Source organism: Bos indicus, chromosome 10 (assembly GCF_029378745.1).
Source record: "Bos indicus isolate NIAB-ARS_2022 breed Sahiwal x Tharparkar chromosome 10, NIAB-ARS_B.indTharparkar_mat_pri_1.0, whole genome shotgun sequence".
Classification (NCBI taxonomy): Eukaryota; Metazoa; Chordata; class Mammalia; order Artiodactyla; family Bovidae; genus Bos; species Bos indicus.
Window position 1 is genome coordinate 52,826,615 of NC_091769.1, and position 8,562 is coordinate 52,835,176.

At 51.3% G+C, this 8,562-nt stretch overlaps 1 long non-coding RNA gene across 1 annotated transcript; it reads left to right on the plus strand.

Annotated features, from left to right (window-relative positions):
• Positions 1-819: 819 nt before the first annotated feature.
• Positions 820-4,167, plus strand: LOC139185253 (uncharacterized). The gene is made up of 2 exons (XR_011568849.1): positions 820-1,152; positions 4,048-4,167. It is a non-coding gene; the product is annotated as an uncharacterized lncRNA (long non-coding RNA).
• Positions 4,168-8,562: the final 4,395 nt, after the last annotated feature.

Below are 8,562 nucleotides of genomic sequence, written 5' to 3' on the forward strand. Positions count from 1 at the left end.
TCCAGTCCCTCAGAATGTGACTGGAGCCTGGGCCGTTCAAGAGACGACGAAGCTAAAATGAGGTCATAGGGCCAGTCCTAATCCAAAGACTGGGCTCCCTCTACGGAGAGATGAGGACACAAGGAAAAATGAAAGGCCAGGTGAGAACACAGGGGCAGCCTGGCCGCCTACAGGCCGGGCAGCAGCGCCTCAGAAGACACCGCCCGTGGTACTGGGCTGTCAGACTCTGAGCTTCAAGAGCTGCAGAAGGAGGCACTGCTGTGGTTGAGCCGCACGGCCTGCGTGCTTTGTTCTGGCAGCCCTGGCAAACTAACACAGTGGGAGAAATCATGAAATGGATACGGAAGAGGTTTCTGGAACCCCTGAGAGGACTCGTAGGACGGGGTGGCCCGTGGGAAGAAGAAAGGCCACCTGGGCATGGAACTGGGAATCATCGGACACCTGAGGGCAGATGTGGGAACTGGAGGAGGGCCAGCCTGGAAGGCAAAGCCGGGATTCCAGGGCCATCAGTCGAGGGGAGGGGCTGGCAGGGGGACCTGCCTGCCCTCTGCACCCATCGCTGGGGGTTACCAGTGCCTATCCTAAAGGCTTGACACTATGGGGAATAGCTCTACTAAAGCTGACTTCTGGATACATGTTTTATTATGGGGGGGGTGGATTGTTATATTTTAAGTGGCCTTTTGATTTTATTTATTTTTATGTCTTGACAGTACCTCACCAGCATCCTGAGGTACTGTCCCTCCGTTCCAAAGGGGCCGGATTATAACTACCAGGAACACGAGGGAACAGCCAAAAGTACACGAGACCCATTTCCTAAGACATGATACACAAACCAAAGTTCTGTTTGTTCTGCGACAATGTAAACATCACACATTTTTATTAAGAGAGAAAATAAAAAGCCAAGAATCCACATGAGGCCCTTTAAAGAGAATCCCATCACTGCCACGAATGAGGAATCTGGCCTTCCCCAGCGTCAGAACCTGGATGGGCCCTTTTCACTCTCAAAATAGTATTTGGAGTTATATTTTATGAGTGAGTTGGTATAAAGATGAAAATGTTAATATTTTATACCAAAATGTTTTCTTCAACCTAAAAGTTTATTTCTGCCTTCTGATTTTACAAGACATGGAAACATTCCCACAGGCTCTTGAGGTACGGAGGGCCTCTTGGGGGTTTCGTGGGTGAGTGGGCCCTGGTCCTGGCCTTGAGGCCACACAGGCTGGGGACAGAGCTTTGGTCCCTGGAAGGCGGAAAAGCTGACTCAGTTCTGAAGCGGGGCAGGGAGCCGGGCCAGAATAGGGGGTCATCACTGGCCCTGATGGCCTGTAGGGAAGGAGCGTCTGGGAGGCAAGAGGGCAGGGTCTGCTGGGATGGGACCCTGATGCTGTCTCACTGGTCCTCCTCACCCAGGGGTCTCAGGTCTCTCTTCTGCAGTGGCCAGGCTGGTTTGGAGCCTGGGGTCTTGCTGAAAGCTGGGTCAGGTGGCCTGGGGTGGGCCTTCCAGGCAGGAGGTGGGCAGGGTGCAGGCGACACCCCGGGTTGGAGTCCGGCAGCCATGGCCCCCGTCTTACCCTGGTTCCTCCACAATCCCCACTAGCGTGCAGCCATGCAGATAACCCAGTTTCTTTTCGGCTAACTGTTGGCCATTGCTTGCTGCCCCGTGGGGTGAACCCAAGCAGCCCCTAATTGAACCTTCTGCTCAGTGGTCACAATAATTTGTAGCAGCAGGGGGAGCCCCAGTGCTGAAGTTAAAGGTTGGCTGGGCCAGGTGTGCTAGCCCCAGGCTGGGCTTGGGTGACCAGGGGGAGGGCAGGGACTCGGCAGGGACTCCAGGGAAACTGGTTGGGTAGGAAAAGCCTGAGGGCGGGGCAGCTGGACTACACCCCGGCACTAAGGCAGCCCTGACAGAGGCAGCTTAGGGCTAGAAAGAGCCCCGCGTGGGAAGGAGAATCCAGTTCGAAAAGTAAATCAAATACGAAGAATAACTCCTCAAATGCACCCCAACTCCACCTCTGAAAAGTCCTTTTTTTGTCTCATGATCTTCCTCCATGGAGGGCAAGGAGATCATCTGGGCTTTGGTCTAGAAATATACATGTTCAGGTTGTGAGTGACAAACTCCCCTCGAGGCCAGGAGCCCCTTCAATTGCATCTTTGTCTAAAAAGAAACATGGAGGAAATGGAAGGATACGATCGCCATTCAGAGAGCCTGTGGGGACCCTTTGAGAATGGGACAGGCCTGCCCCACCTCAAGGATCTTATTGTAATTAAAACAAACACGGCCCTTTCAGCAGCTGAGGACAAACAGGAGACTAGACCAGTCAGGGCAGATGAAGAGCAACCTAGGGAGCGCGTGCAGGAAGCACAGAGCAAAAACAGGCAGAACAGGGACAGCAGCCTTCACCATCCCGCACATGCTGGCAAGCTTCCAACAATGCCCTGGGTCTTCAACACATGCCAAGATTTCCTTATTTGCTTTGAAAGCACAGTAAGGAGTCCCACAGTTAGGCGGGATCACAGGAAGTGGGGTGACAGAGGAAGAGGAGGGGCTGAGTGCTTTGCTTCTACAGCCTGGGCCTAGTCCCCATCTCTCCACAATTTCCTCACGATTCACACAGATGAAATATGAAGCCCAGACAAGTCAGGAGACTCACTCAGGGTCACACAGCAAATTGGCAAAAAAAAAAAACAAGCCAAAAAACCCGGACTGAAAGATTCAAGTAACAGGAATCCCAGTCCAGTGTTGTTTAGCTCCCATTGAGCCATTCAGCCGATGACTAATAACTGAGAGCTCACTATGTGTTAGGCTCTACTCTGGTCTCAGTCTCCTGAGTGGTTTCTCAGTTGTCTGGTTCTTACCATATTTTTGATTTCCCTGGTGGCTTAGACAATAAAGAATCCACTTATAATGCAGGTGACCCAGGTTCGAGTCTAGGGTCGGGGAGATCCCCTGGAGAAGGGCATGGCAACCCACTCCAGTATTCTTGCCTGGAGAATCCCATGGACGGAGGAACCATGGGTTGCAAAGAGTCGGACACGACTGAGTGACTAACACTTTCACTTACCACATTTTTATCATCTTTCACCACCATCTAATCCACACGCCAACCACATCTCTGGTTCTCTCTGACCAGCACCCTCTTGGCCAACAGGGCTGTATCTTCAGTGGCTCTGGGCATCCTGTCTCTGGACCTCTCCTCTCATTTGAGGGGCTCAAAGGAGGAGTAGAAAGCAGCCCAACACCATCCTGGCCCCAAACTGCCCCTTGGAGGGACCTTCAATGACCATGTCTGGAGACCAATACTGACAGCTGCACAATGGGCCAAGTTAAATGACTCCTGCAAATAGTTTGATGTGTCTTTGGATCATTCCTGATCATAATATTTATCCTTAATGTGGGAGACCTGGATTCAATCCCTGCGTTGGGAAGATCCCCTGGAGAAGGGAAAGGCTACCCATGCCAGTATTCTGGCCTAGAGAATTCCATGGACTCTGTAGTCCATGGGGTCACAAGGAGTTGGACATGACTGAGCGACTTTCACTTTCAGTGCTTACCTTGTAGCTCAGTGGTAAAGAATCCACCTGCCAATGCAGGAGACTAGGGTTCAATCCCTGGATTGGGAAGATCCCCTGGAGTAGGAAATGGCCCAGTACTCTTGCCTGGGAAATCCTATGGACAGAGGAGCCTGGTGGGCTACAGTCCTTGGTGTTGCAAAAGAGTTGGACATGACTTAGCAACTAAACCCCACATTCCTCCCTGGTAGTCCAGTGATTAAAAATCCACCTTCCAATGCAGGGGACACTGGGTCAATCACTGGTCTGGGAAGATCCCACAGGCCGTGAGGCAACTAAACCCCTGTGCCACCACTACTGAAGTCTGAGAGCCCCAGAGCCTGTGCTCCACCACAAGCGAAGCCATTACAAGGAGGAGCCCACGCAGCACAGCTAGAGAGGAGCCCCTGCTCACTGCAACCAGAGAAAGCCTGCAGGCAGGAACAAAGACCAAGCACAACCAAAAAATAAATTAAAAAGTAACTTTTTTTTTTTTAGGATTCGAGAAAAGAGAGGATGCCTGCGATCTGGAATAAAGAGCTGTCTGTGGACCCCAGATATTTCTGGAGGACTCCCCATTAAGAGGATAAATAAAACACCCCTCCCCTATTCCAGGCCCTCCATTGTTTTGAGCTCCCTCATTTTATCTGACCCACTCAAGTATTCTTGCCTAGAGAATCCCATGGACAGAGGAGCCTGGTGGGCTGCTGTCCATGGGGTCGCACAGAATCAGACATGACTAAAGCGCCTTAGCATGCATGCATGCATTGGAGAAGGAAATGGCAACTCACTCCAGTATTCTTGCCTAGAGAATCCCGTGGACAGAGGAGCCTGGTGGGCTGCCATCTGTGGGGTCGCACAGAGTCGGACATGACTTAGCAGCAGCAGCAGCAGCATTTTATCTGACTTTGCTCACCCTCGATGGAGGAGCACTCACTCTTTCTAGACCCTGGGTTGGCAGTTCTCAGTGGCCATGTTCCTTTTCTCAGGGAATCAGCCAGCCAGTGCTTTTCACTAGGCACATTCAAAAATCCTCCCCCACACCATTCTCGCTTTCTATAGGCCTTTCAGTCTGGACAAAGTTGAGACATTAAACATTTTGAAAAATGAATCTATGTGGTAAAAAATAGTGTAACATATTTAATTAGTCTAAATAACTAAATCCTTTATTCAATGATTGAGAAAATTTTCTGGCCCCAATCCATATCCCCATCTACCTGACGCACTGCCACCAAACTCTAGACAAGGGACTAAGCCACGCGTCCTCGTTGCTCTAGAAAGGAGTGTGGGGGAGGGTGGGGGGGGGGCGGAGATGGGATTTCTCCCTCCAGGAAAAGTAGGATCAGGTTGCCAGGCAGCAAATAGGAGCTGAGAGCCAGGAAAGGAAGCAGCCCAGTTGAAAACCCCACGGGGCCACTGGGTAAAGCCCACCACGAAGGGTTACCTGGTTGCAGGTTCCCGTGGCTCCTTCCACTGAGATATCCCCAAACTAGCTTAGAGACCAGCCTGTCACAGAGGGCTGCCCGGCATTAAGGGAAGACCCGAGAGTGTCTGCCGGGCCTGGGAACCCCTCCTCTGCCCAGGCCTGGAGAGAGAGGGTGGGACAAGAATTCCTGAGCCACAGAATCATGAGAAACACAATTTCACTTTTAACTGTGGGGTTGCCTGCGCCCCGAGTCACCTGATCCTAAAAGGACTGCCTTCCCTCCTCTCCCCTGAGTCTCACTGAGTACCTAGGGAGGGGAGCTGGCCCAGAGCCCTGCCTCCTTGGGCTGCCCCCCATTTTTTATAACCAGTGGAGGGGCTGGGGTGTAAATTCCAGACATCCCCATCTCCCCTCAAATCCTCAGTCTTTCCTGTCCATACACATCCCAAAGCCAGGACAGCGCAGGGGCCTCTAGTTACGCTGAATGAAGTCTTGGCGCCTGATCCCACCAGGGAGATGCACTGTGGGAGCCTTGACTGGGCCGTCTCTCAGACGCCCGCCTCCAGGATGTGATGGCCCTTCCCCTCTGTCCACCCACAATGGTCCTGGATGATTGGCCCAGCTCTGGTCGGATACAAAGAGGAGGACACACGGGGAGAAGAGGAGGCAGGCAGGGAAGAGAGTCAGGAAGGAGAAGGGGCAGGGTGCCTATAACCAGGCTAGCTGCGGAATCATTGAGTCAGCCCAGTGGGCAGAGGTCCCAGGACTCCCAGCCCTGCATAGGCAGAGTAGGAGGCAGGGGTTACCTCCACACACACCTCGCACTGCCCTGTGCCATCTGCATGTTGTAGAGGATATGACTTGAACTAGGAGTAAAGTACTGCACTGTGCATTTTCCAGACTCCATGTGGACTTAGCTGGCTAACACAGTAATATTGTTTAACCTGGAATCCTTTCATCCACTAGAAAGAACTCCTACCCATGAAGTTGGAAGGTGTGAACATTTCTCGAACTTGGTGTTAACCTATCTGACACCCCAACTAGACTGGAGCTCCCCCCAAGGATAGGGTGATCCCGGCCAGTGCCATGTGGAACAAAGGAACTGCCCAGCTGACCCCCGCCTGATTCCCTGACCCACGGAGTTGTAAGAAATTAAAAAAAAAATTATTTGTAACTGAAAAATTATTTGAATGGGGGAATGGGAATGAGGTTTGCCCAGGAAACCTAATTTATTTCCAAGAGGACCCAAGGTCAATGGCTGGACTGAGCTTTTAACTTCCTGCCGGCTCAATGGCACGTCTGACTCCTCAATCATGGGTCAATCCGAATGTATTAAGTTAGAATTCAGCTCAGCTTAGCAAGTTTAAGAGACGCCGCAATATAGGGAATGGGCCTATGCTCTAAGCCCCCGTCATGTGAGGCCCACAGCCCCCTAGCAGCCAGCATTTGCTGCCGCTGCTGCTATTACTTTGTCACTGTGGGCAGTCCTCCCTGACGTGCTCTCTTGTCTGAGTTAACTGTTCCCTTCTTAGATTCCAGAGCCCTGGGTCCACACCCTGGCGGGCCCTTACTATCTTATTGTTTCTCATTAATGGCTCAGCCTCTCCTGCGGGTCTGCATCATGGTCATCTCTGTGCTTCCCTCAGCATCAAGGGCAGGACCTGGCGCTTCAGGAGACCCTGAATTTTGTGGGGAGAACGGGAGGGAGGAGCAGGGAGTCCCATCAACTCAGCTTCAGTCCCAACCGGCATGGAACTAGAGCTACGAGAACCTGAAAGGCACTTTTGTAACTTTACCGTTTTCTTATGAAGAATGTCAAATGTACACAAAAGTAGGGGAGAATAAAATAAGAAGCTGTCATCTGATTTCAAAAATTATCAATATTCTGACATTTTTATTTGATCTGCCCTGTACTTATTTTGTTGTTGTTGTTAAAATATCTTAAAACCCAGATATCATTTCACCCAAAAACACTTCAAAATGTGAGATCAAGAACATAGCATCACTGGGGACTTCCCTAGGGTCCAGTGGTTAAGATCTACCTTCCAATGCTGGGACGTGGGTTTGATCTCTGGCCAGTGAACTAAGATCCCACATGCTGCCACTCACTACAACTAAAGCAAGCCCTCACGGCACAAGAAGACCCAGCAAAGAAAAAATTAAAAAAAAAAAAAAAGTAGCATCACTGAACTTGGGGCTTAAATGAACCTCAAAAGTCATCCTGTGTTCTAACAAGCCAGCCAGAGCTGGCAGGCTGTGCAGTAGGTACCTGGCCCCTACTGGGTACCCAGGAGGGGCCCAGGAGGATGTAGGGTACTTAGTGGAGACAATAATCAGCTCTCTTCTAGAGTTCTGGGGAAGGTCCCCTGGGGTGACAGATTTAGTTCTTGTGCTCATCAGAGTTCATCCAAAGGAGGCTTTTCCCTTTCTCCAGCTTCCTTCCTCAACACTGTGCCCTTGTGACTTAAGGGTTACTGTTCCATCTTATAGGCAGTTAATGCTTAGCAAGGCTGAATGACTTGCTCAGGTTACCCAGTCAGTGGAGGCAGAGGCAGGATTCACCCAGTTCAGCTGAATCCCAGAGCTACACCAGCTAGGCAGGCCCCCGTCCTCAGTTTATCTTCAAGAAAGAACCCTTTGTGAGCACCCTTTGGTAAACAGCGGAGGTCAGGCTCCTGTGTTTCTCTTGGTTGGTGGTAAACATTGCTTTTGAAAAGGTAGTTTTGGGGGAGGTTTTAGGAAGTGTGTTAACTGAGTGGGAGAAAGTCTTAGTGGGGAGGAGGCTTCAAAGCGATCCTCAAACACACACTATAGAGAGCTCTCCTCCTCTACACCCAAGTCTCTGCTCCCAAGTCTCTGCTCTGCCCTGCCCACGCTGCCCATGGGCCTCATTCCCCATTGTGTCTCCTGGCCTTTGATGTCGGATAAACCCAATTCATCTCTTTCATATCACTACAAAGGAGCGTCCTAATTGCTTTGTTTAGACAGTCTCTTTTCCAAATATTAAATATTTGGTCTTCTCAGGCCGCCCCCACCCAAGCTTTTAACATCATTGAGCTTGTTGCAAAATCCACTTTTCCTCAAACTGGTTGGCAGAGTCATCTCTCCCCATTACCAGCCTCCCTGAGCAGATCTGGACACGTTACCCCAACACATTCTTTCCCCCATGCCAGCTGCTCCGGGACACGACCCTTCCTTGAGGAAGGGTCATTGCAGGACGCTTCTTAGTCCTGTGGGGACCTCAGGGAAAACGGGGCTGCTCCGGTCCTCTGAGGGCTTGGGGTGCCTGTCTTCCCCAGGCAGGCACGTGGGGGAACTCTGCCCCCAATGGTGGCAGGCCCAGAGCCTAGAACCAGCGCCATCTGTCAGTTGGTGGGAGCATGGAGGGGTTGGGGTGGGGTGGGGGATGCAGACATATCCAATTTCCAGACCACGAACTATTTTGAGTGGCCTGTGTCTCTCCAGATACATCCGCCTAGGGGTACAGTTGCCTCTCTTCCTCCTTCAGGACCACATTAATCCTGGAGCACCCCACCCCGACCTTGCCAACCCCCCCACCCTTTCTTTAGGTAGGATGCTGACTCCAT